Source organism: Eriocheir sinensis, chromosome 10 (assembly GCF_024679095.1).
Source record: "Eriocheir sinensis breed Jianghai 21 chromosome 10, ASM2467909v1, whole genome shotgun sequence".
Lineage (NCBI taxonomy): Eukaryota > Metazoa > Arthropoda > Malacostraca > Decapoda > Varunidae > Eriocheir > Eriocheir sinensis.
In genome coordinates, this window is record NC_066518.1 from 19,074,792 (window position 1) to 19,102,295 (window position 27,504).

Here is a 27,504-nt window from a genome sequence, read left to right on the forward strand (position 1 = left end):
ATATATATATATATATATATATATATATATATATATATATATATATATATATATATATATATATATATATATATACACATATATAGATATATATATATATATATATATATATATGTATATATGTGTATATATATATATATATATATATATATATATATATATATATATATATATATATATATATATATATATATCCATGGACTAACTTTATTCAAACCAACTGTGAAAGACGAGAGGGAGGTATACAGTGAGGGAGAGAGAGGAGGGACATGGAGAATGGGCGATGGGGACTGGTATAGGAGGAAGGGGGTCACGGGAGTTGTGGGAGTGACTAGTATTAGAGGGACATCGTAGTGGTGGGATAAGTGGAAGCAATTCTCAGGCGTTCCATTCAAGGGAAGTAAAAGATGTCAGTCGGTTGATTGAGTGGCTACGTGCCCGACATCCTCCCGTCCTCGGTGCACCTCCACAGCCCCCTGCACCTTCCCCGCCCTGCTCCCTGCCCCAGGGACGGTCTGTGTGTGTGTGTGTGTGTGTGTGTGTGTGTGTGTGTGTGTGTGTGTGTGTGTGTGTGTGTGTGTGTGTGTGTGTATGTTGATACTAATCTTATTATAATGATTCATTATAGCCATTATCATCATTGTCATCATTATTAGTCATTAACATCATCATACAACCACCATAGCCACCATTTTACTACAATAATATACTACTACTTCTACTACTACTACTACTACTACTACTACTGCTACTACTACTTTTACTACTACTACTACTACTACTACTACTGCTACTACTACTACTACTACTACTAGTACTACTACAACTACTACTACTATTACTACGTTACTATGTTGGATACAACCCTGGTAGCCTTTTCAGAGTTTGAGTGAGTATGAAAGATTCCTAGTGTTGAAGTTCGATTAGTCTGGACGCAGTGCCCAGCGTGTCAGTGCGCCTCTCCTCGAAGAGTGTTGTGATGCCAAATGTCTTACCATGTTACCGACTATTTTGTTGACGGCGTATTTGTATGTCACTGCATGAAATTGAGTGTTACCTCGCAGCATGACGGCAAGAACTGTTTGTTGTGTTAGGTGGTGGTGCTCTTGTTGACGGCCTACTGCTGTTCCTTCACCATGGGAGATGCTGGCTGTTACGGATGTGAGGTTTCTCGTTTCAAGAATCTACGAGAGTACAAGGACCACCCATGTCTGTGAATTAGACCTTCTTTGGCCAGGCTTATTCTGGTTATGCTGGTGTGTTTGAAATAAATTAGTGTGCTGACGTGTTTCTTGTTTGAATGATATTAACTATAACCATTAAAAAATGAACGAAACTTTTCGATCTTGTTCTTCTATTTCGCTATGTATCAACCTTCACATTTTGTTTTAAGAGGACAGGCACATAATTAATTACCTGATAAGCAAAGTAAAATTGGTATATACACAGAGTTCCCATGGCTGGCAAGTGAGACCGTCCTGTAATAATTCCTCGGCTTCTTATTTAATAACATAATGATGACTGATGATTTTCTTTTCTGCTGCGTCTGGGAAAGTTGACACAAATACCTGCATAACATTGTGAAGTCTGTTATCAGTGTTGGGGCTGCCGATCCGATGGTTACTGAGACCACCACAGCCGCTCCGTGCAAACAGAGCAACATCATGACCTAAGGCCGAGTAAAAGATGATGAGAGGTGGAGATATTTATGAGACGTGAGGGTGAGAGCCGAGGTGACAGGAGTGCCCGGATCCACCAGACGCAGCCACACCCACCATTCATGTATGCATACCTATCTGCCTGTCGGTCTGTATCTTTTTATCTAATTAAAGGTATTTATAAAATTTATCATTACAGCAGGAATGATAATAACAATAACAATAATAATAACAGTAAAAATAACGACAATAATAGTAATAATAATAATAATAATAATAATAATAATAATAATAATAATAATAATAATAATAATAATAATAATAATAACAACAACAACAACATTAATAATAATAATAATAATAATAATAATAATAATAATAATAATAATAATAATAATAATAATAATAATAATAATAATAATAATAATAATAATAATAATAATAATAATAATTTTGACACACACACACACACACACACACACACACACACACACACACACACACACACACACACACACACACACACTTTCTACACTGGTAATTAAAACCATGAAAATGTAACGAAATTTCCTCAGACCCCTCGCGAGGGATGCCACCGGGGAGGCGAGACAAAAAGTTAGTTTCGTTCCTCCCCGGGGCCAGAGGAAGGTCCGCAGGGAAGGGGGAAGACTGGTCCCGCGAGGGCGGCACAAGGAGGTGGTCTGTCTGGCAGGAGCGGGACTGCCTGGGGCCCGAGCCACGCAACGCCGCCCTCCCATAACACTATGCTAATTGTATACGCTCAGCCGTAAATCCTCCCAAGAATGACTAAAATTAAATTTCTCATCACCCGAGATGATTTATTTCCTGAAAGTAATGGTTTATCTCTCCCCGCTCAGGGATACGTCCAGGCGCCTTTTTATAAGTAACCTCAAGGCCGCCCCAGGTGTTGCTTCCTTGGACTTATATGTGTGATTAATCGATATCACTTTTAATTTCTTTTTCCGTATCCTCTTGAAAAGTTCATCCCTAGGTTTAAAGTAGAATGCCCGGTGGTGTGTTTCTTGGGAGCCTTCGATGGTACAGGGTGTATAGAAGGAGGCTCCGGGCTTTGTCAAATCGTGTATAAAGTTATTATGTGGCCGAGGTAGCCCACGCACGCCCGCCCGCCACGCCGAACAACCCTCGGCCTCCCCGGCCCCGGTGCTTCGTTATACCTGCCATATACGCTTTATACAATTTTCATATATCGCTATACGACCCCTTCCTCCTCCTCCGTGGAACTGTCTGGGAACACCATTAATCATAACTCGACTCAATCCTATCAGATGTGATATCAGCGGGGGGACCGGCGGCCGCCTTCCTCAGAGTTGCGCCTCCTCCGACAATGTTTCGTCCCCGCCGCTCCCTCCCGCCCCTACGAGCACTCCTCTTCCTTCTAAAGCAACTGGGACTTGAAAAAAGTTTAGGTTTTGGAATTTTAATGGATTATTGACGCGCCGGAGTGGGGGTCGTGTGTGTCCCGGCAGCGTCCCCCTCCGGGCCTGGTATAAAGGCGATAATTGTACACCTTGTCTAGCTGACACACAAAATTGAAATTCATCATGTAAGCTTTTTTCCCTTGGCGATTATACATTCCGAGAGTGGGGCTCATGGACTCATTCTTCCCACAGCGGCGGGGGACTGCCTCGCCCTCCGCAGGCAGTTTTAAGCGCTTTGGTCGAGCTTATTGTCATTATGCCTTCTAATTTATCTCACTGTTGCGGGGCTCCTCGGCGGCCAGCTCATCGTAGCACACAGAGGCGGGCGTCAACATGGCGATCAATTACCGAGGAACGCTTTTTCATCCACACAGACCACAACTCTAAGAAGTTAATCCACGTACAGGATCGGAACAAAAAGAGTCATCTGGTCGGGACATGTGAGGGTGGCGTGCAGGGTCAGGGTGTGCGTGGCGCTGGGAGGTCCTGTACACACCAGGGTCTTGCTGAGTGACCTGAGCAGAGCCGCAGGTGAGGAGTGTCTCGCTGCATCCTCTGTACCCCGGCGTTCCTGGGTTCAAATCGAGAGTGTTTGGAGGTCACGGAGGAGGTGTCTTGCAGTGCTGCGGCTTGGCTTAGAGTGCTCAGTGCAAACCGCAGTGTGGATGTAGACAATGTGTCATAATGGGGCGGGATTGTTGGGGTACTGAGGCTTGATGGCGGCCCATGCTTCTGAATCGGTACTTTTACGGCGGCTAGTGACGCTGTGCAGCAGCAGGTCACAGATGTGGTGCCAGTGATGCATTGTTGATGAAACACAATACTAATTGGTGATATATTTAGGAGATTACAAGAAAAAAAATATATATAAACCGTATACAAAAAAGGATGTAATACCTGTTTGCCGGAGAACTGGCATTCTGTTTTGCTCATTTATGAAAAAGTTCCAGGCTCGCCTCATTACAGTAAATCACAACAGTTATTGTAGTAGTGCCTTAGGTTGCCTGGTAATAGAGAGGCACATGAAAATATTTTTGATATAAAAAAAAAAGTTTCATGTTGATGAGCCGGTTCATACAAACCTTTGTTCGAATTCTCGTAAAAAAGAAGTAAACTCGAGGCCAGGAAATGCCTAAGTGAGTGGTCATCGGGAGACCAGCGGGTATTCTCCGGCCAACTAAACACTTGTTCCTAAGGCCTTGAGAAACGCTTCGCCGAGGGAACAAGTGAGCAAATGACATCGTACAATTCTGTACAATGGCTTTATTAATGTTTGTGCTTCAATAGCCTCGAAGGTGGAGAAACGTATAGAGTGACGCGGCCAGAGTCATCCGTGCGGCCAAATAAATGTCCGGATCATGGCTGGCCGAATGTTCATCGTGTACCCACTTACAGAAACAAAGGGGCTGGACGAGTTATTGGGAGGGGAGAGGCCGGTGGGGGGCAGGGGCAGGGGCAGGGGCAGGGGCGGGGGCAGGCAGGTGGTGAGGCTTTTTCCTCGGGGCGCTCCTCGCCGCATCTCACCTGCAGTAGCCGCGCGCCAATAGCACTTCAGTTAACCCAAGAAAAATCTCCTGGGTTAGGAACACGCAGCTGGGTTGCCATGATTACCAGTATGTTTTATATATATATTTTTTTCTTTAGGAACATTCCGAGCAGCGGTGGCGTCACTCGAGCCTCGAAGTAAGACGCGGGTCATTACTGCAGTGAAAAATACTTCAAGACCTACGGCCTTGATCATGAATTTACACGGCAATGCATGGTTGAATTTGTGTGTCGCGCCGCATCATTGCCTCGTGTCTGCAGGGAGTATTTTTCTCGCTGCCTGCCCTAAGCAACTCGCTCTTTCACTGCTAATTTCTGTGCTCTCGGCAAGGTTCATCTACAGAAGCGGAGCAGAAAAAAATGTGAAGCACCTCAAGTTATTGTCACGTCAGAACGGATTCTCGGGTCTGCGCTGCACGAGTCTGAGTCCTGCGCAGCGAAGCACCTCATAAGCTAATTGAGCGAGGCGAGACCCGCGGGGTTACGGCGCCTCCCGGACATCCGCGTCCCTGCTGACGAGGACAAACAATCCCTGACGAGTGACAGCAAACACCCACCAATTTAGGCGACGAGGCGAGGCCGCGCTTGCTGCAGGAAAAATATGCACAGATACCAACATGACAATTTTTGGCTAAAGATAAAAAACATATACAACTCGAAGCAAGATTTACGACTGGTGGCCACGCGTGAGACAAGTTTACTGTAAGCTGTGTATCGGAAGACAATACTTTACGCGGTACGTGATGTAAGAGGGAGGAGGGTAGCTCGGGAGGGCCGGGACGCGGGGACCCACTCCACACAACAACAACAACCGCTGCAGAGGTCGATGAAAACAGCTTCACGAAAATTGCTCTGTCTCTAATCTTAAAATATGTGCGGCCCGTTACCATACGCAGTGTTTTCATTGTGCACATAAATAAGGAAGCAAACAAATAAAATATACACCTACGTATAAATCACAAGATAAATTGCAAACCGCGACTGGAATATTTCATGGCCGCGTAATCAAACCCTTGTAATAATGGGCTGCTTAGGAGCCGTGCGCAGCTTCCCTGGGGCGTGCACGGGGCTGACAGGGGAAGGGGGGAGGAGGAGGAGGAGGAGGAGGAGGAAGAGGAAGAAAACGAAGGAAGGAAAAAAAGTGGAATAAGAGAGACCAAAATGTTAAATAAAAAATGTAAAAAATCGTAAGGGAATTCTGAATGAGCGCAGCGGGATACTGGGTGTGAAGGAAGTGGAACAAGTTAAACTGTCTTAAAGGAGCGTGAAGGAACAGGCAAGAGGAGGAGGAGGAGGAGGAGGAGGAAAACAAAACAGGAGGAAGAAAGGGAGAAAAAAAAAAGAGAAGAAACAGAAGGTATTTTTAGGGCAACTTGTAAGGAAAGGAATGGGGGAAAAAATATGAATGATGCAGGAAAGATATGGGTGCAATGTGGATAGATTTTGGTTATTTTGTTGTGTGCTTGTAATTTCAGTATAATATAATGTGCTTGCTATTATTTACTTTGTGATCCACACCTCACGCATTTTTTGAGCGAAGATTATAAAAAGCTTAATAATTATGTGACCAGTTTAATCCACTTCTGTGATAAAACTTTTAATATTTATGGCGTTGGGTTGCTAGTTTTCTTCTTTCCCTACACAACATACATATTCGTTATAATTATAATTACGTTCCAACATCCAGCTTGTTTCATGTTTTAACTTTATTTCTTTAATCCTCTTTCTATGGCTCCATCCTGTAATTTCAACAACTCATTTTCTCTTCGATAATTTTGCTCCCGTCTCCAATTCATAGATATTTTTCATGCTCACGACCTACTTCCTTTATGTAAGCTTTTTAGAAACTTCATTCCTCTCGCATATAATATTTTTTCCTTTAACTCTCTTCTTTTCTCCTCTATTCTAATCTTTTATTTCAACAACTCATTTTCTCTTCGATAATTTTGCATCTCGTCTCAAATTCATAGATATTTTTCATGTTCACGACCTACTTCTTCCTTTATGTAAGCCTTTTAGAAACTTCCTTCCTCTCGCATATATTTTTTTTTCCTTTAACTCTCCTCTTTTATTCAAGCAACATCATAGAAATAAGATCAGTTATACATCTTTTTTTATCTCCTTCATTTATCCATGTCTTTCATATCCCCTTCTCTTTTTTCTTCTCTGTTCTAATTTTTTCATACTGTTTCGTCTTGATTTTTCCCCAAAATATCTCTACTCTTCCTTCTTCATCGTTGTTACCTCCACTGACTTGATCTATCTTCTCTCCTGTCATTCTCCTTTTCTCTTTCTTTCTTTATACCATTTCCTCTAATCACGCTTTCCTCCCTCCACTCCTTTTCCTTACTTTTCTTCTCCACATCTCTTTTTTGCCCTTTCATTCGTAATATAAGCTCTTTTCTCCCATTACCTTCCTCTTCTGTTCCCTTCCTTTTCCTCCCTCTCTCGTATCTCTCCTCTACATCCCTCCCTCCCTCCCTCCCTCGGCCCCAGGAGCAGCAGGGGTCCTAGTCGCGTTCTCCTTCAGTGACTCCTGTACTGACCCAGGAGATCCTTCGTCCCCCTTCCATCTCTTTTTACGTCCTCTTCTGCTTCCCTATTCCATCTCCTTTCTACTCCTTCCCATCTCCCTATTCGTCCTCTCTGGCTTTCTCCTATGCAAACTATACTTATGCCTTTCTACGTTCTTTTTAATAAATTCATTTTATGTTTCTGATTTATTTTAAGGCTCATTTTTTTCTTCTTCTCCGTCATGCCGCCGTTTAAGTGTATGTTCTATTAATGAGGCATGCTTTCTCTCTCTCTCTCTCTCTCTCTCTCTCTCTCTCTCTCTCTCTCTCTCTCTCTCTCTCTTAAGGCCTTTCCGTCACGTTCACCTCCCCTAAACAGCTCTCCAATCATAGCTACACGCCCTCGGGATCCCTCTCTCGGCTCCCCCAGGTACACACCCTCACCTGTGTAATCTCCCGTGTGCATCCATCTCTCTCTCTCTCTCTCTCTCTCTCTCTCTCTCTCTCTCTCTCTCTCTCTCTCTCTCTCTCTCCATCCCTCACACACTCCACTTTCCAACCTTCCATTTTCCTCCCCCTTGCTGTGATCCATTTGCCTCTTCTTATTTATCTAACAACCCACGGCAAGGAGGGAGGAGGAGGAGGAGGAGGAGGAGGAGGAGAGAAAAAGAAAGAGCAAGAGCGGGAGCGAAAACGGGCGCGAGAGAGAGAGAGAGAGAGAGAGAGAGAGAGAGAGAGAGAGAGAGAGAGCGCCGATGAGGTGAGTTACGTCGTCGGAGAGGGAGAGCGTCGTGTCTTGGGCGCTGGCAGGTAATGTATGTCGCAGGTCACCACTATCGGGACTTAATTGCCTCGGTATTGACCAGTAACTCAGCGGCGGGGGTGAGGGGCGCCTTTGTTCTGGCCCTAATCACCCTCATTTGAAATACTCCTCACTTCTGCGCCAAGATGAATCCGCCATTATCGCTCACAATTAGGTGTTGTTTATGCAGCAGGAACGCCGGGGGAGCCGCGTCCAGGCCTGCCCGTCCCGCCCGCAGCCCACGGGAGGAGAGAGGGCTTCGACAGACACCCATTAGTTATTGTGCTCTCTCTCTCTCTCTCTCTCTCTCTCTCTCTCTCTCTCTCTCTCTCTCTCTCTCTCTCTCTCTCTCTCTCCTATTCACAGGTCTTTACACGGCTCCTTCTCCTTTTCCTTTATATGATTTTTCTTCGTTTTCTTTTTCTGCTTCCACTCTTCCTCCTCCAACTTCTCCTCCTCCTCCTCCTCCTCCTCCTCTTCCTCCTTCTCCTCCTCCTCTTTCTCTTCTTCTTTCACCTCCTCCTTTCTCGACCTCTTTATCTTCCTCTCTCTCTTTTCCTCTTTTGTCCTCATATTTCTCTTTCTGCTCCTCTTGTTCCTCCTCTTCCCCCTCCCCCTCCCCCACCTCCTCCTCCTTCTCGCATATTCACATCATGCCAGGTGACTATATTTTTTTTTACACACAAAATAACACGCAGCACAACAGACACAGTCACATATATATTGCATACACAACAGCCCGCATACATGCACACAAGCACTCTTAGAGGTGTGTGTGTGTGTGTGTGTGTGTGTGAGAGAGAGAGAGAGAGAGAGAGAGAGAGAGAGAGAGAGAGAGAGAGAGAGAGAGAGAGAGAGAGAGAGAGAGAGAGAGAGAGAGAGAGAGAGAGAGAGAGAGAGAGAGAGAGAGAGAGAGAGAGAGAGAGAGAGAGAGAGAGAGAGAGAGAGAGAGAGAGAGAGAAAAAATTTCCTTTTGTATATTTTTTGTCACTTCTAATATTTTCCTATTCATATTCTTTGCTTTAAACCCCTGAGCTCCTAAGGCTTCAACTGGCTTCTCTTATAACCTTCTCTCTCCGCTATCCTATTCCAATCTTTCTTCCTCCTCCCACCTACTCCACATATGCCCGGTCAGGCCCTATGAGCAGAGGATAATTGTGGAGGGGGAGAGATGAGGAAGGATGAAGAGGAGAAAGGGTAGGATGGGATGAAGAATCGAGGTGGTGGGGGCATAGGGGAGGAGGAATAGAAAAGGTACAGAAAGGAAGAGATGAGGGAAGAGGAGGAGGAAGAGAGAGCAAGGATGGTTAAGAGAACGGGTAGAGGAGAGAGGGGAGGAATTTAGAGAGAAAGCAAGATTCGTGACGTTGTTGTGTAGGTTACGAGGAACAGAGAAGAGACAAAGAAGCTAGGAAAAATAGAGGAGAGGAAAAGGAGGAGGAAGAGGGGAGGAAAAGGATAGAGAGGAAGAACGGTAGATCGGAGGGGGTTGGAAGGGAGGGAGAATAGTGGAGTGGTGTCGCAAGAGAGGAAGAGCAGAGAGAGTTAGCGGAGGAAGAGTAGAGGGAAGGATGAGAAAGTAAGGGGAAAGAATGTTAGGAACAATAGAGAGATTGAAGTGTAGGAGGTGGAGGGGTATATTGGGGAGGTAAGGTAAGGCAGGTTAAGGTAAGGTAAGGTAAAGAAGGTAAGGTAAGGTAAGGTAAGGTAGGGTAAGGTAAGGCAGGTTAAGGTAAGGTAAGGTAAAGAAGGTAAGGTAAGGTAAGGTAAGGCAGGTTAAGGTAAGGTAAGGTAAAAAAGGTAAGGTAAGGTAAGGTAAGGTAAGGTAAAGAAGGTAAGGTAAGGTAAGGTAAGGTAAGGTAAGGCAGGTTAAGGTAAGGTAAGGTAAAAAAGGTAAGGTAAGGTAAGATAAGGTAAGGTAAGGTATGGTAAGGTAAGGTAAAAAAAGGTAAGGTAAGGTAAGATAAGGTAAGGTAAGGTAAGGTAAGGTAAAAAAAGGTAAGGTAAGGTAATGAAGGTAAGGTAAGGTAAGGTAAAAAAAGGTAATGTAAGATAAGGTAAGGTAAGGTAAGGTAAAGAAGGTAAGGTTAGGTAAGGTAAAGAAGGTAAGGTAAGGTAAGGCAAGGTAAAGAAGGTAAGGTAAGATAAGGTAAGTTAAGTTAAGTTGAGGTAAAGAAGGTAAGGTAAGGTAAGGTAAGGTACGGTAAGATAACGTAAGGTAAGGTAAGGTAAGGTAAGGTAACGTAAGGTAAGATAAAGTAAGGTAAGGTAAGGTAAGGTAAGGTAAGGTAAGGTAAGGTAAGGTAAAAAAGGTAAGGTAAGGCAAGATAAGGTAAGGTAGGTGAAGGTAAGGTAATGAAGGTAAGATAAGGTAAGGTAAGGTAAGGTAAAGTAAGGTAAGGTAAGGTAAGGTAAGGTAACGTAAGGTAAGGTAAGGTAAGGTAAGGTAAGGTAAGGTAAGATAAGGTAAGGTAAGGTAAGGTAAGGTAAGGTAAGGTAAAAAAGGTAAGGTAAGTTAAGGTAAGGTAAGGCAAAAAAGGTAAGGTAAGGTAAAAAAGGTAAGGTAAGGTAAGGTAAGGTAAGGTAAGGTAAGGTAAGGTAAAGAAGGTAAGGTAAGGTAAGATAAGGTAAGGTAAGGTAAGGTAAGGTAAGGTAAGGTAAGGTAAGGTAAGGTAAGGTAAGGTAAGGTAAGGTAAGGTAAGGTAAGGAAAGGTAAGGTAAGGTAAGGTAAGGTAAGGTAAGGTAAAGAAGGTAAGGTAAAGAAGGTAAGGTAAGGTAAGGTTAGGTAAAATAAGGTAAGGTAAGGTAAAGAAGGTAAGGTAAGGTAAGGTAAGATAAGGTAAGGTAAAGAAGGTAAGGTAAGGCAAGGTAAGATAAGGTAAGGTAAAGAAGGTAAGGTAAGGTAAGGTAAGATAAGGTAAGGTAAAGAAGGTAAGGTAAGGTAAGGTAAGATAAGGTAAGGTAAAGAAGGTAAGGTAAGATAAGGTAAGATAAGGTAAGGTAAAGAAGGTAAGGTAAGATAAGGTAAGGTAAGGTAAGGTAAGGTAAGGTAAGGTAAGGTAAGTAAAGAAGGAACAGAAAGGGGAGGAAGTGTAAAGGAGAAGAGGGAAGAGGTGGAGGAAGGATAAAGAGGGAGAGGAAGGATAAAATGGGAAGGATAACAGTAGCGTAGGGGTGCATAGGGAAATTGGAGTAAATAAGTAACAGGAAGGAGAGGAAAAGTAAAGGATGAGAGGGAAGATTAGAAGGAAGAGGGAAGGAAGGATGGAAGGGTTTGAGGAAGCATGGGAGGAAGAACAGCGATGGGAGGTATAATGGAAGGAGAGTATAGTAGGGATGGGAAGGAGAGGAGGAATAAAGGAGGGGAAGGAAGAGGAAGGGGAGAAAGGGTAAAGAAAGGGGCAGGAAGGAGAGGAGGAATAAAGTAGTAAAGGACGAGAAGGGAGAGAAAGGGGAGGAAGGGTAGAGAAGGAAAAGGCTGGAGAGGAAGAGTAAATTATGAGAAGGAAGATGAAGGGTAGGAAGGATAGAGAAGAACAGGAAGGAGAGGAAAAGTAAAATATAAGAAAGAAGAGGAAGGGGAATAAGGGTAGAGAAGGAAAAGGAAGGAGAGAAGGAAGAGGAAGGGAAGGAAAGGCAGGAAAGGGACAGGAAGAGAGAGAAGAGTGAATTATGAGAAGGAAGAGGAAGAGGAAGGGTAAGGAAGGGACAGGAAGGAGAAAAGTAAATGACGAGAAGGAAGAGAAGTGGGAGGTAGGGAAGGGAAGGGACATGAAGAGGAGGAAGGGCAGAGGAGAAGGTAGGAGAGGGGATAGAGGGGGGGAGGGGGGTGAAGGGGCCCTCCTCTTGGTATGCTGCCCTCACCCGCCTTTCGGTAACAAATAAGGCATTAAAGTTAGCCCGCCTTGCTTTTTTTTCCCCGTGTATCTCACCTTAACTTCCTTTGATGGCGTTTTCTTTTGTTTACAATGGCGTTTAGGATTGGTATGTGTGTGCCTTGGTCGTAAGTTACATATCTGTCTGTTTCGGTGTCTGTGAGTCTGTCTGTGTGCTTGTCTGTCTGTCTGTCTGTTTGTCTGTCTGTTTGGCCATTTTTCTGTCTGTGTGTCTGTCTGTCTGCCCCTTCTTTTCTTCTGTCTGTGTCTCTGTCTATAAGATGATCTGTCTGTCAGGCCATCTCTCTCTCTCTCTCTCTCTCTCTCTCTCTCTCTCTCTCTCTCTCTCTCTCTCTCTCTCTCTCTCAGTTACACACACACACACACACACACACACACACACACACACCGCTCCGATAGTTCAGTGGTTAAAGTTCTGCCCTGCCAGGTTTCGCGGCATGGCAGGCGAAGGTTCGAGCCCCGCTCAGGCCGAGATATTACCATTGACAAAGAATGAATACTGTCCCCACTTGAGCATGGGGGATGGGGTGTGTGGTGTGTGAAGGTCCCAGCAGTACCCAGACGTCGACTATAATGAGACTATCTCTAATCGGGATCGTACTTCTTGGCAACGACGAATCCAGCCCATGATTAGGCCGTGGTGAATTACACACACACACACACACACACACACACACTTATGAGTACTTTTTTATTTCATACTAATTTCAAATGACCTTGGCCACGATGTTATTGCAGGCCTCATTTTGTGTGTTGGGATAGGAAGGAGGAGAGAGGAGGGGGGGGAGGGTAGAGGGAAGAGATGGGAAGGGAATGGAGACTCAGGAGGAATGGGAAGGGACAGGGCGGGAGGGAGGGCGGGAGTGCTATAAGGGCGGCTGCGGCGGGACTGGCGGGAGTTGAGGGCCAAAGGGAAGAGGAGCAGAGCAGGTCAAAGGAGTACATAAAGGAGAAAAGGAAAGAAACTGTCAGAGGAAAGGATATGAGTGATGATCGAGGCCACTTGAGGAGCATCAATATTTGAGGAGGAGGCTGTTCAGGGGCGGGACGCGGAGAAAGGAACACGAGGAACGGGGACGGCAAAAATGTGAAAGAAAGTGGTGGGGAGGAAAAAGGGTTGTGGACGTAGCGAGTAAAGGAAAGGTTCACTAAAAAGGTATTAGGAAGAAGGAAACAAAAATTAAGAGGAAGGGGCAAGAGAACGAAAATGGTAGAGAAAGAGAGAGTAGGAGGAGAAGGCAGGGAGGCGGAAAGGAGGGAAGAGAGGAAGGGGAGGAAGGGGGGGGGGGGGAGATATCGGTGGGGATGATTACTCGCCCATTGAACGTCCGTCATTTTTTGTATCCTCTTTACGGGTCTTTCGTTTTCAGTGGACAAAGGCTGAGCGATGGGCTGAGAGAGGCCGCTTCTCGCCATTCATTGAGGAGCCCGGAGTGACGCAGCCTCTCACTGGGTCAGCCTTTGTGACTCCGACTCGTAAATGGGCCACGGGCGACCACTGTATCTTCCCGGCGCCATATTCTCTTGTCTCCAGAAATGACGAGCGGCCTCTAGGAAGCACGAGGAGAACCGCCGCTTGGACGGATCAGAGTACCGAGCTGGCCCGCGTCTTACTCCAGCTTCGTTGTTTCATCACACTTATAGCGAAACCAAATTGTCGAGTCCGTTTTGGCGTTGGCTCCCGCGGGTCCATTTCTCCCCTCTGCTCTGCCATACAGTCCCAACACCTATTTTTTCCTCTCATATGTTACCTATAGCTTACATATGAGAGGAAGAGATAGGTGTTGGGACTGTGTGGCAGAGCAGAGGGGAGGAAAGGACCCGCGGGAGCCTACGCCAGACCGGCCTCGACATATTTGGAAGACTTTAGGTCCAACACAGATTTTTAGGGTCTTCAGTTGAGCTCTGTGTTTGCGTGTACGTATAGACTCATCTCAGAACACGAACACGGCGACTATAGGCCCGTTGAGGCGACCCGACAAAGCGGAAAAAAATTGAGAATGGTGTTCATCTACGCGCAACTATAACATATGCACCCATTATAAATATACAGGTAGATGGTAGCCGCGACTATTTCAAACGTTCTTCGCTTAGATCTTGTCCCATCGTTGTCACCAAAAAAAAGTATGCCGTTCTCACTCCTCTTTTTTTTCCCCGGGCTGGAGCTAGGAGTCACCGCTGGCCAGAATGTGTCCCTTACCTAACCCGAGGGAGCGGGGGCAGAGTGACCCTTCCTCATGGGACTTCTGGCAGCGCTCGAGATTGTGGCGAGGCTCGTAAACTTGAACACTTATCTCCTTAATGGTTGGGGATGCAATGAATTTCACGAGGAAAACTGTCCTGATGCCATCCTGTGTAATGACCTCATGCCTCGGTTCTTATTAATGTGCCTTCCTATCTCTTTCTCTGTCTGTCTATCTGCCTGTCTGTTTGTACTTATCTATCTGCCTGTCTGTCTGTATTTATCTATCTGGCTGACTGTCTGTCTATTTACCTATATCACTACATGTCAGTCTGTCTGCCAGCATCACTGTCTGTCGGTCTCTCTCTCTGCCTGCATCACTGTATATCTGTCTGCATGTATCACTGTCAGTATGCCTGTACCACTGTGTTTGTTAGCCACTACATGTGTCTGTTTGTCTCCCTGTATCACTGTCAGCCACTATCACTGTCTGTCTGCATGTACCACTGTGTCTGTTTGTCTGCCTGCATCACTGTCTGTCTGTAGCTGTCTGTCTGTATCACTGTCTTTGTTTGCCTATAGCACTGTCTGTCTGTCTGTCTGCCTGTCTCATTATTTATTTGTTTGCCAGTATAACTGTCTGTCTGTCTGCCTGAATCTATGTGTGTCTGCCCGTATCACAGTATGTCTGCCTATCACTGTCTGTCTGTCTATCTGTTCACTGTCTGTCTACCTGTTCACTACCTATCTTCTTGTATCCCTGTCTGTCTGTCTGATCATTCTCTGTCTGTCTGTTCACTGCCTATCTTCCTGCATTAGTGTCTGTCTGTCTGTTCACTGTCTGTCTGTCTGTTCACTGTCTGTCTGTTCACTGTCTGCCAGCATTGATGTGTCTGTTCACTCTCTGTCTGCCTGTATCATTGTCTGTGTCTGTCTGTCTGTATCACTCTCATTGCCTGTTTATATAATTGTCTGTCTGTATCACTGTCATGTATCACTGTGCTAATTATCATTCTAGGTGTTGAAACGCTTCATTCAACATCATTAAGAACTCGATTGAATGCAAACTCTTAACTACTTCCATGTGATGAGGCAAAAAGGAAACGCTTTGGAAGGCAGGGGTGTGGAGGTGAACTTCCGAAGAAGCTAAATATATATGCAAGAAATAAGTGTGGAAACTGTTTTGCCGCAATATCACACAATTTTTAAACATTTGCCGATAGTCCGCAGTGACGACACACACACACCTGCTGCCTGAGTAACCCGAGTTCCTCCAAGGGAAGGCTTTTTTGTCAGCAGGTTCCCCCACGCCAGTGTCCACGTCCACGAGCCAGTGTCCACCGCCATTGTGCTGCAGCCCCGCCGCTATCACTGCCATCACGCCGGACACAGCCAGCACGTCAGCCCCGTTATCGTCGCTTCTTCCATTAGTTGTTATTAATGCCATCGTTTTTATCACCTCCATCCCTCATGCCCGAGAAACGCCATCCATGCAGAACCCCGCCGCTGCCACCGCCACCACCTCACATTCAAGCCTTTCCTTGGTGGTAGTGGGGCAGTGGTGGGACAGTGGTGACGGCAGTGGTGGTGGTGGCGGTGGTGTGTCGAGGATGTTAACTAAAACTTGTCGACTCTACTTATGTAAACAGTAAAAAAAACGACATTCCGCAGAGAAAGGAAAAAGAAAAGAGGCATTCATAGTATTTAGCGGTGAGGAGGAGGAGGAGGAAGAGGAGGAGTAGGAGGAGGAGGAGGAGGAGGAGGAGGAGGAGGAGGAGGAGGTGGAGGAGGAGGAGGTGGAGGAGGAAGAGGAGGAAGATGAGGAGGAGGAGGAATAGGATTAGAAGTGGGTAGGAGGGTTATTGAGGGAGGAAGGGGAGGAGGAGGAGGAGTAGGAGGAGAAGGAGGAGGGAAGACGAGGAGAAGAATGGGGGTAAGGGGGTCTTTAAATGAAGTTATAATCGGTAATATTTCAATGGGAGCGGCGGTCGGCCAGTGAGCCTCGCCTCCTGTATGCGAGATGAGTTCTCTAAATAAGACCAAGACTCGTTAATCTCCGCTGTAGCTAATTAATCACCCACTAGGTAGTCCCCAGGTAGATAACAGGTAATCTATTGACCCCCCCTCCTTCCCCACCCCTGTGCCTCGCTCCCTCCCGCTGGTGGTGAGTGTATGGTGAGTGATGAAGATGATATGATGAATTGTGATTGTGATCAAGAGCTTGTGATGGGGTAGTGTATGACAGTGATAGGATGGTGTGTACGTGTACGTGTGTGTGTGTGTGTGTGTGTGTGTGTGTGTGTGTGTGTGTGTGTGTGTGTGTGTGTGACAAGAGAAAGAAAATTTGATAGTGAGCACCGAGGAGTGATGGTGAGTGTGAATATGTAGGTGCGACGGTGAGTATGATTATTGAAATGTGACGGCCGTGAGTGATGGTGATGCCTTGTTACCATGAGGGAAGCAGTAGTCATGTGTTGGCAAGGCTGACAGTGATAACGTGACGATAAGTTTAAAAGTAATTACGTTAGCCTGATAGCGAGGGTTGGCTGGCGAGAGTGATGTGCTTGTGGGCGCCCGTGACGATGTGATGGCACCTCAACAAATGGGGATAATTAAAAACGCTGTTGGTAGGAAAAGGGTTGCGCTGCTGAAGCAATCAACTAAGCACTGTACGAGACGGAAAGTGACCGTCCATTATAATGACTGCATGAAACAGGTGAGCAGGTGAGGGGGGGGAGTAAAGGTGTGCCTCCTTGGTTTCTGGATGAGGGAATATCCTGGTAATGCATTCTAGGCCACATCTTCACAAACAGATAGCTAAATAGCAGGTGGCAGTAGGCATGTGCTTCTTAGAGCACTGTCGAAACTTCAAAACGGTGGTGGTGGCGGTGGGGTGTCGAGGATGTTAACTAAAACTTGTCGACTCTACTTACGTAAACAGTAAAAAAAACGACATTCCGCAAAGAAAATAAACAAAGTGTTTTAGAAAATAAACAAAGTGTTCCTTTTATGGCTTTTGCCTCAACCTAAAGCCTCAGATCTTGTAGGATCATAGCATTACAGTGACCTACCCTCACAACCTTAGACTCGCAGGTATGAATACACGTCTTCACATACTAATATATTCACACTCTCTCAACGCTCAACTTACTCATACCACCACCGCATACTCTCTACACGATAGTCTCAGAACGCTATGTTCACTACACCATGTGCTTACATTCTTGTCTTACATTCCTTGAGTTAATTTATCTACACTTTTAATTCGTCAGGTCTTTAAATAATTGTCTCTATATACTCTCACCGTATCATAATTTCAAAGCCCTACACCCCCTTCCTCACACTCTCCGCACAATCGCAAGCACCTGATAAGAGCAAGTTCTGATACGAGTGCGTGACGAAACAGCACCATAAGGGAATCTAAAAGCTGGAAAGAATGGCAGACTATTTTTCCAAGTCTCGCAACACATTCAGACAGCAATGGTCTCTCTTTTACCATCAGTGTGTAAGTTATCGTTGTGGCCACGAGTTCCCCGGCGACGTGCACTGCATGGCACTGATTGGACTGAAATAGTTGTTGTTTTGATACCGACATTGATGGATCCCCGCCCCGCCCCTCTCCGCCCCATCCCCACCCCGCCTCGCACGCCCCTCACAGCCCTCAGCGAGCGGGGGTGAGGGGCTAGGGTGGAGAGGCTGGGGGCTGGGCGTACTGATTGATGGAGGGAGGGGGAGGGGGGAGGGGAGGCAGCAGCGATTGGGTGAAACTGGGTTCATATTAGTCTTCACGGAAGCCACGAGCCCCTTCCCCACCTTCTGCCCCCATCCTTGCCCCTTCGTGTGACAGGTGCGCGGGGCAAGATGGGGCGGGACGGGGTGGGGAGTGAAGCCTAATGGCCCCAGCCGAAGCAACACCCCGGGGTCGTGCGACGTGAGGAATGCCGTCTTCTAATTTAAAATACCTCAGAATAATATATTAATGCGGCATGATGAACTGCTCGGGAACATAACTTAGCCCGCTGGCCTGTGAAATATACGAGACAGCCGCGACCCGAGAATATGTGGGCTTTTAATTCGGCGTCCCGCAGATATACCTGAAAAAAGGACGGATGAGTGAATGTCTGTAATTTTAGCGACAGGTGAACATTTGACAAAACGCTTCGTATTTATCTTTCTGCGGCAAAACCTCTCGCCGCCACGACCGTGTAGGAGATTCATTTGGCCCGAGACGCGCAATGAGCCATTTCGTGGCGGCTTTGAGGTGTAAGGCGGAGTGGCTTTTCGGGGTCGCTGAGTAGCGCTCCCACACATTTCCTATAATAGTGATTTTCTGTTGTTCTCCCACGACAAACTCGCAGCTAGAATGGCAAACGCGTGAAATTCTAAGGGAGATTTCTTGTGATGTTTCGCTGTTCGGTGCACAGACTCTCCATGCAGGTGTGACACCGAGAAGACACCAAGGAGCCGGGCCAGCGCTGCAGGGGTGCCGCGGTGTAATGGAAGGCAACTCTTATCGCAGAATCAATCCATGCCATTTACGTTTACAATTAGGAAGCATTAAGCTCAGGCCAGATAACGAAGCCTCGCCGTCTAGGGGTCGCGCCACAAACACACTCCTCCCTGGCATTGCAGCCATTCATCCCCAGCAGGTGTTCGAAGCCCATAAAGCGTCGACATTTCTCAAGTGTGTTCAAGACTGGCACGAGAGAGTGGCGGCGCAGGCATCCGTTTCCTTTATCGCCGTCACGGACGGTGTCGGCGTCTCAGTGGAGGTGTCCACGATAAGATACATTATACAATCTCTGGGTAAATAAGTGGCTGTTTTGCACACACATTAGAGGAGGGGGGATGGCAGTATACTGCTGAATATATTAACTTTGTGATACTGTTATCTGATAATGGATTTAAAGAATCATGTGTTTTGAAAGAGATAGTAAATAACTATAATACACTGATGTAAATAGCTATAAAACATTGAAAACTATTTCTAGTTGACAATTATTTCCCAGCGCCAAAAAGTTAGATTCTGCAGTCAGTCAAGATGAACTCCTTTCCACTCGCTCTTCCACCTGAGACGCTACACACACACACACACACACACACACACACACACACACACACACACACACACACACACACACACACACACACACACACACACACACCCTTCATTTACACTCGTTTCTAAGAACAATATGCTCCATGGCTAAACATTGTGGAACTATTTTATATACAACAATAGACATATAGAAAATTAAAAGATTTTCGAAACTGGTCAGACAAGTAGGTCAATGGAAAATAAGAAAGTCGGACAGTGAAGGTTTGTATATCCCGGCAAGTTAATTCGATGAAAACATAGTGGAGAAAATTGGTCGTTTAGTAACTCACACCACACGACAGCGAGACGGAGAACAGCACCGCAGCGACGACATCCAACACGTCCCTGCTGACCCCCCTGACCTCTGTCCCAACACACACACACACACACACACACACACACACACATGCAAAAAACTTCATAGTGACAGCGATCCTCAAATAATTTTCAGATTGACATGTGTCCTCGGTGGTGTGGAATGCCGGAGGGGAGAGGAACAGGACGAAGGGAGCAAAGCGGTTCTGATCGGGCAGGGAAAGGGGGAGCAGGGAGGAGTGGGTAGGAGGAGGGGGATAAAAGACCTAACAGAATGGGGAGAAAAGGTTGCAGGTAAGGGCATGGAAGGTCAATGAAGGGGCAAAGGGGTGAGAGGTTGAGGGGGAAAGAAGGTGGGAATTAAGAGGCATGAAAAGGAAAATGATAATGGATGGAGTAGGAAACGAATGGATAAAAAAAGGAGGTGAAAAAAAAACGGAAAGTTGGAAAAAAAGTAGCGATGAAGACTAATATATAAATATAATAAATCAAAAGAAGAAAAAGAAAGAAAGGAAAATGATAAGATGGAATAGGAAACGAATGGATAAAAAAGAGGAGGTTGAAATTGGAAAAACGAGCTGGAAAAAGTAGGGAGACGCGATGACTAATATAATAAATCCCAACATTACAAAGAAAGAAAAGGTAAACAGCAAAGGAAACAGCAACGAAATGGCAATGAGATTTTAGGACAAGACTGTAAAACGGACGTAGACGATGGGGGGTAGGGGGGTAGGGGGGGAGAACAAGACAACAAGATCCGTATGAGTTGGGAGAGGCTTATCTGACCAACTAAGTCTAGGGTTTCGCCAGTTTACGAAGAAAGTCTTAAAACGCCCACTTTAGCTTACGGAGGGATCTGTAAATACTTCAGCCGCGTGTGACAATGAGGACGTTTAGCTGTGGGGGACGAGGACTCGAGGCACTGATGGGTCTGGCGAGGAGGTGAGAGCAGCGGGAGTGAGAGGAAAAAGTGAAAGGGAATGTGAAAATAAGGAGAAAGCTCAGATAGAATAAAGGTCGCAGGGAACTTACCTTAACATCAACGACGAGAGAGAAACTGGAGGACGGCGTGAAGTGTTTATGGTTGTGTGCGTGGGCCGGAATGAGACGTTCGACGGCCGCAAGGGAAGGGTAGGAGGCTCATCTATTGGAGGAAGGAAAATAATTATGCATGCGATATAGATTCACGTAACAAGGAAAGTACATGAAATAATAGTTAGGAGCCATGACACAAAACTTACGAAATGGCTCTCTACCCCAAACCACAAGATTGGGTTTTTCTGTTTACTTGTTCTGTCGCTAGAAAGGTCAATAAAGTCAATGACGAGTGTTAAGTGGTCTCCAGCCGGAGCCTCACCAGGACTGCCTGGAACGCCAAGGACAAATGGATAACATCTTGATAATCTGGTTTATCGCGTGTGTATCTCTGATGAAATGTATAGCTGTTTACACACACACACACACACACACACACACACACACACACACACACACACACACACACACACTGACATACCAGAATAAGAATTAAAGGAAAATATTTGATTTCATGGAGGAGGAAAAAAAGGAGAAACCATCACATCAACAAATTAATCTTTTTTCCTCAAGGCTTCAGACAAGAACCACGAAAGTCGACCCAGAACGTCCTGTGAATGCAGCGTGACGAGCCTCGCTTCTGGCGGCGATCAGATAAGACGGAGTGATGCTAGGGTGGGCGGGGCCGCGCGAGGCACCCACGGGGACTCAAGAAAAACTTTGGAGGGGTCTTATGTCTAAATATTGAGAGAAAGAGAGAGAGAGAGAGAGAGAGAGAGAGAGAGAGAGAGAGAGAGAGAGAGAGTTACTAATATCTACTTGCTATAGAGTATCTGCTGTATGGTACACCTTCAAGCAGACACACAGACGCCTCGCCACCGCCTGGACCACCACTCATCGGCCGCGGATTACTCGCTTGTCATGCACGGAATTTCAGGTGATAGTAAAAAGCATACACGGCTCTCGAATGCCAAGGTTCGTCCAGGCACTTTATTGTGTTTTTATCTGTTTATTTGGGGTACAGCATTAACGTGAGTTTTATTATTGGTACTAAAAAATCTGAAGTTGTGATTCTGGGAGAGGAGAAGGGCGGCTCTGAGGACGTAAAAGGCTTTAATATTTCTCTGTCCGACCCACCATTGCTGTTTGTTGTACTGTAAAGATTCTGCTGGTGTGTGTGTGTGTGTGTGTGTGTGTGTGTGTGTGTGTGTGTGTGTGTGTGTGTGTGTGTGTGTGTGTGTGTGTGTGTGTGTGTATGTGTTCAACTGGCAAACAATTCATTAAGAAACCAATTCAATTTACGTAACACAGCAAAACAGCTTCACTTGGTGAGAAACGAAGGGGAAGTATCACTGACCACTGACATTTTGACGGTCAGAAGCATGATAAAGGACTGGGGTGAGCGGATGAACTCTTAACATAATTACCAAGGACCGGCGGGACACGCAGTATAATTTGAGTAACGCCGCGTGCTTCTCCTATCAGTGGAAATGGTCATTCTCATGTATAAAGGTCGGTTATGGACACCCACTCCATTTGACCTTCAGAGGTGCTTAAGGTACGGGATATGAAGCAACGGTTTGGGTACGTAACACGAGGCACAAGATAATTATGACACGCGGAACAGAGTACAGGATGAGGGGGCACAAAAGACACAACGCGAGCATGCACGGAACACAGAAGTCGGCTCGGGATATGAGGCAGATGTTTGAGGTACGGGAAACGAGATAGGGGAGACGACCAAGGATCACAGTTACGGGGCAAGTTGATGCATCGATATCTGAAAACCGAGCACAGGGGAAGTCATGCACGGGACACTGGGCACAAGGAAGATGGCGAGGCACGATGAACACGGAGCTGTGGACACAAGTACAAGGATCACAATTAACCTTGATCATGAATGTAGCAAATAAACCAGCAAAATATTTCGCCGCCCAAGTACACATATTTGACAAGGCTTTCGTAGGAGTTTTGGGCATTTCCAGGAGTAGTTTTATGACCCTGGTGGTAGTGTGACCCTTCTTCTGTACCGTGAACTTAAAGAAACACTCATTAGAACTCAACTGATCCCTTCTTTGACCTTTAGAAATACTGATGTGAGCAGCGAGTATGTCTTATAATACCGACCGAAGTCTTTGACCCTCACACCTATACTATACCCTCGCCCTGGCCACCCTCTCCCCCTCCCCCTCCCTCAGACCCACCCCGCCGCCCACACAGAACTCCAGTCACATCAAAGACTGAGGACGGGCGCCACAAAGGATCATAATCGCTGCGTCGCCTCATTTCTCGCTAACACACCAAGCGCTTTAATGTCTTGGAGTCTTTTTTATGTTTTTACTGTCGTTTTTTTGCTCATGAAACTCGGTTTGATAAGGGAAACGTGGACGAGGCGTGACGAGGCGGCCGGTGCTTTTTGGTGTGTGGCAACGAGGGAGATGAGAGGATGAGGTACTTTGTGTGTGTGTGTGTGTGTGTGTGTGTGTGTGTGTGTGTGTGTGTGTGTGTGTGTGTGTGTGTGTGTGTGTGTGTGTGTGTGTGTGTGTGTGTGTGTGTGTGTGTGTGTGTGTGTGTGTACTCATGCTCCGGTCTGACAAGTTAATCATCCGTGCGTCCTCGCCCCCATGACTTCCTCCTTATTTTGTATAAATGTCATGTACTCTCATTTCCGCTGCAGCCTTTCAAATTGCTATATTGATATATGATTATACGTGTATTTTACTCTACATGATTGTCACGTTCGCGGAAAATATACAGGACTGTGTGTGTGTGTGTGTGTGTGTGTGTGTGTGTGTGTGTGTGTGTGTGTGTGTTGCGGGCAGGAGTGTGGGTGGTCCACTCTCTTCACACATCAAAGGTTGGTGACACATATTTTACGAGCAAAGCTTACATCCTCTCATCGTCATCTCTCTCTCTCTCTCTCTCTCTCTCTCTCTCTCTCTCTCTCTCTCTCTCTCTCTCTCTCTCTCTCTCTCTCTCTCTCCGACACTAAATCTCACACTCTGGATCACTGTAACCACTCCTCCCCTCATCCATTTATTACTTCTCTTTCCCTCTATCTGCTCATCTGAATGTATCTATCACTGTCTTCCTCATATAGATATACATATCGAATTAATTTACGGAGTCAAGTTGAGCATGGTGGCTGCGATGAGAAGGGGAGGGAGGGAGTAGGGAGGAGGAGGAGAAGCTTTAGTGGGGGAGTCATGGTGGAGTCCGGGTGGCGTGTAGAGAGGAAAGATAGAACCAGACAAACCCACATTCTTACGGCTGCTCTTCCCCTCGACAAATGGTCCTTGGCGCCAAAAAATGCTGCCGAGGGAAACGCATAAAAGTCCACAGCTGTTGGTCGCGAATCGGGAAGAAGCTACGGCTGGGGAGGCGAGGGAAAGTAAATGAGAGATAATGAAGAGATAATATAAATCCCTACAGAGGAGGAGGAGAAAGTCGTTTTGGTGCTCGAGGGTCCGCGGGCAGGAGAGTGAAACATCAAGGGGTCGGGGACGGGTTATGGGCGAGGCGGCGCTCCGGGAAGGTCGTGGCGTGTTGAAGGCACAGGCAAGAGGAAAACGGATCAAGTGCGTCGGGAGGCTTGGAATTCAGGAACCAAGGCCGTAGAGGAAGTAAAATAATAGGCATTCTCGATAAAAATAATCCATGTAACATTCTTTAAACAAAACGAGAAACTAAACGAAACATTCTCGAAAATAACAACTGGAAAATAGATGATAAAGGGAGTGTTTGCTTTAAAAGATATATGAAAACTTGTGTGCGCGAGAGAACTATAGTATGGTGTCAGAGGAATCATACATACATACACACATTTTGATTAAAAAAAATGTATCTAAACTCAAAATCATTATCAAAATCCGATGCAACTTTATCTAATAAGGACCACTGTCTCTATAAATGGACAACGATCGCACCGAGAGTAATAAAGTATTCCTTCACAGACACATCCACGGGGCCTCTGGTGGGTGGCGAAGAAGGCAAGGACGAGGCGGCGCGTGGATGGGCTCGGCGGTGACGGGCGGGGAAGGGAAGGCCCACCGCCTCACCAGCACAGTTTTTACATGCGTGCTGGGCCATCAATTTTGAAGGCTTGATGTAGAGTGGACACGCCTGAATCTCCCAACGGCACGTGGTCTTTCCGTGTTCCTCCTGACTCCTGGGGACGGGCGGCAAAAAATAATGAAAAAAATGTCGTCGTCCTTTCCCACAAGGCCGAGTGACAAACAGACGTCCCACCTCACACATATAAAGTGACCATGAAGATAAGGGCATGCAAAAAGATAAATAAACAAACATACGCTCTAAACATAGGTTCTGTCACTATGAAGGAAAGCAAAACACACACACACACACACACACATACACACACACACACACACACACACAAAGGGAGAAAAACACTTGCTGACCAAAATAACAACGTAAAAAAAGGATATTGAAAAGAAATAAGCATTAAGCAACTTCATCAAAGAACAAAATTATCAAAAAAATGGATACACAAAAAAATCCAGCCGTCGAAAGCACATTAATACTCTGCTGAACTAAAACAACAACTGCCATAAAGCCAAATCGTGCAGAAAGCGAGGTTTGTAATCATAAGTTTGTCCGGTGGTCTGTGTCGTGCCTCGCCCTGCCAGCCACACACGGAGACACTCACTTTCATGCATCGGCCGGCCTAAGAGACTGGCGAGCATCAACACCAGCATTTCTTTGTGTGCAGGTGGGCGGCGATGCGTTGAGTGTGCTGCCACCTTGACTAACAGCAACGTGAGACAGCGGCGGGGATGGGCGTGAATGGGTGCGAATGGGTATGAATGGACTGCTTCGCCTCAAGTGATGGAGATGTGTGCTGAAGGGGCGTGTGAGCGACTGCACTGCCACGGGGAAGATGCAACGCAGAAGTGCAGGGAACAGGATACGTCATTAGCCGGCACACACACACACACACACACACACACACAAACACACACACACACACACACAGGGTCCAATGTAGGTAATATTTTTCGAGAAGATGCAGGCGGTTTAGGCGAATATCTGTTGGGATCACTTCAAGCAGGAATTCGCCCTCCTCTAAATATTTACATTAGGAATCCACGCAGTCTGATTTCAAGCAATGCATATTCTGAGATCTTGGGCTACATCTTGTTATAACCCGTCTATTACCGCTTATTCTCTCTTTTTTTTTTTTTTGCACACACACACACACACACACACACACACACACACACACACACACCTCCCCGTACCCCCATTCCTTCACTCTGAACTTTGCGAGGGCCAGTTTTTGCCGGGTGCCATAATACCCTCAATATTTCAGTCTCAGGGGCGGGGCCGGTGATGCAATCAAAACAAGACGTGCCAAGGGAAAAAATAATGATACACACTTGGATTCTTACGCAGAGTAAAGCGTGTCGTGGCCAGTCTGAGGTGTGAAGAAAAGATGGAGAGATGGAGAAGAGAGAGAGAAGAGGAAGGGTTAGAAGGACTTTCCTCTTCCTCCTCTCCTCTTCTCCTCCTCCTCCTCCTACTCAACCTTGCCTCGCCACTCGTATGCCACACCAGCAGCAGCAGCAGGGAAATGACAAGCTGCTCTATCAAGTTCATTTGCCCATTTGTTTATATGAGATTCTTTTCGCGAGTGTTGGTTTCTTATTTCTCTCTCTCCTAATGAGGTCTTTCTTTCTCTCTGCTTACTTTTTGAACGACACATTCAGCTTGCACACATTCGTTTTCTCAGTATCGTACATTTTCTTGTTTCTTACTTTTATTCACATGCCTTCCTTTCATCTCATCTTGCACCCACAAATTCTCTCCGCAAGAGGACACACCATCTCCAAGGCCATAAACCACTAGCCTTCGCCAGTTCACCTGAAGATACAGTGATTAACTATTTTACACCATCTTGTGGGGGGAGAGGGGGTGCTCACGCCTCCCGCCGTCAGTGTCCAGAGGGGAGGACTTCACCTTCACCTGGTCACTTTCACCTGGCGACATTCGACGTATCCTTATCTCAGTGACGGCGATCTTGAACATTCAGACCGATGCTACAGGGGAAGGTGTCACTGGCTGCTCTTTGGTTAATGCGAGTTTATATCACTTTTTTCCTGAGCTATAAAGTTCATGTGGGCGTGGCGGAGTTATCGGGGCGGTAGAGGAGGCACGTACGTAGTTAATGAGATCGAAGAGCATTCATTGTTTTCGTAGGAGTGTCTTATATTTGATGGTGTTTTGAGACTAATATGACACCGAGTATTGATGTAGCATGAGGCTAAACATTGCCCTCGGTTTAGTAACTTATTATTCCTGATTTCATCCAACTAGCACATGAAGCTACTTTTTAAAACACATGTCAAAACGTAATTTATAGTAACGAATTAAACTTTTCTGTACAACCATTTTATACTCTACCCTTGCCACGACCTCAAATGAAACAAGAGCAAAAAATATAGTAAGCACACACACAAAAAAATGCCCTCATAAGGAACGCCACATGTCTAAACGCAATTTATAGCAACGAATTAAACTTTTCTCTACGACTATATCACACTCCAACCTTGCCACAAGCTCGAATGAAACAAGAGCTAAAAATATAAGCACAAAAACACACTGCCCTCATGATTAAGGAACACCACCAATAAAACCAAGCACACGACCCGCCCGGCAGCCCACATGATTTCCTTCTCTTCCTCACATCCCGAACCCGACACCCCCGCCCGCCAATGCCCCTCCCCCTTCTCTCCCCCTCTCCCCTCCCTTCCCTTCCCAACCACCAGCGCTGACGTCACACGGAGTCCCAAAAGTCATCTCTTAGGGTTTTTAGGTTATCAGATTATACCGAGCGGGAGGGGATCTGCTTCTCCTGGACGGCAGGCTCGGACGGGGGCACAGAGGGGCTTTGTGTGCGAGTCTGTCTGGGAGGAACATAGACGGCGGGCAGGGAGGGAGGGAATGGGAAAGCAAAGAGGTGGGGTGGGAGGGAGGGGGT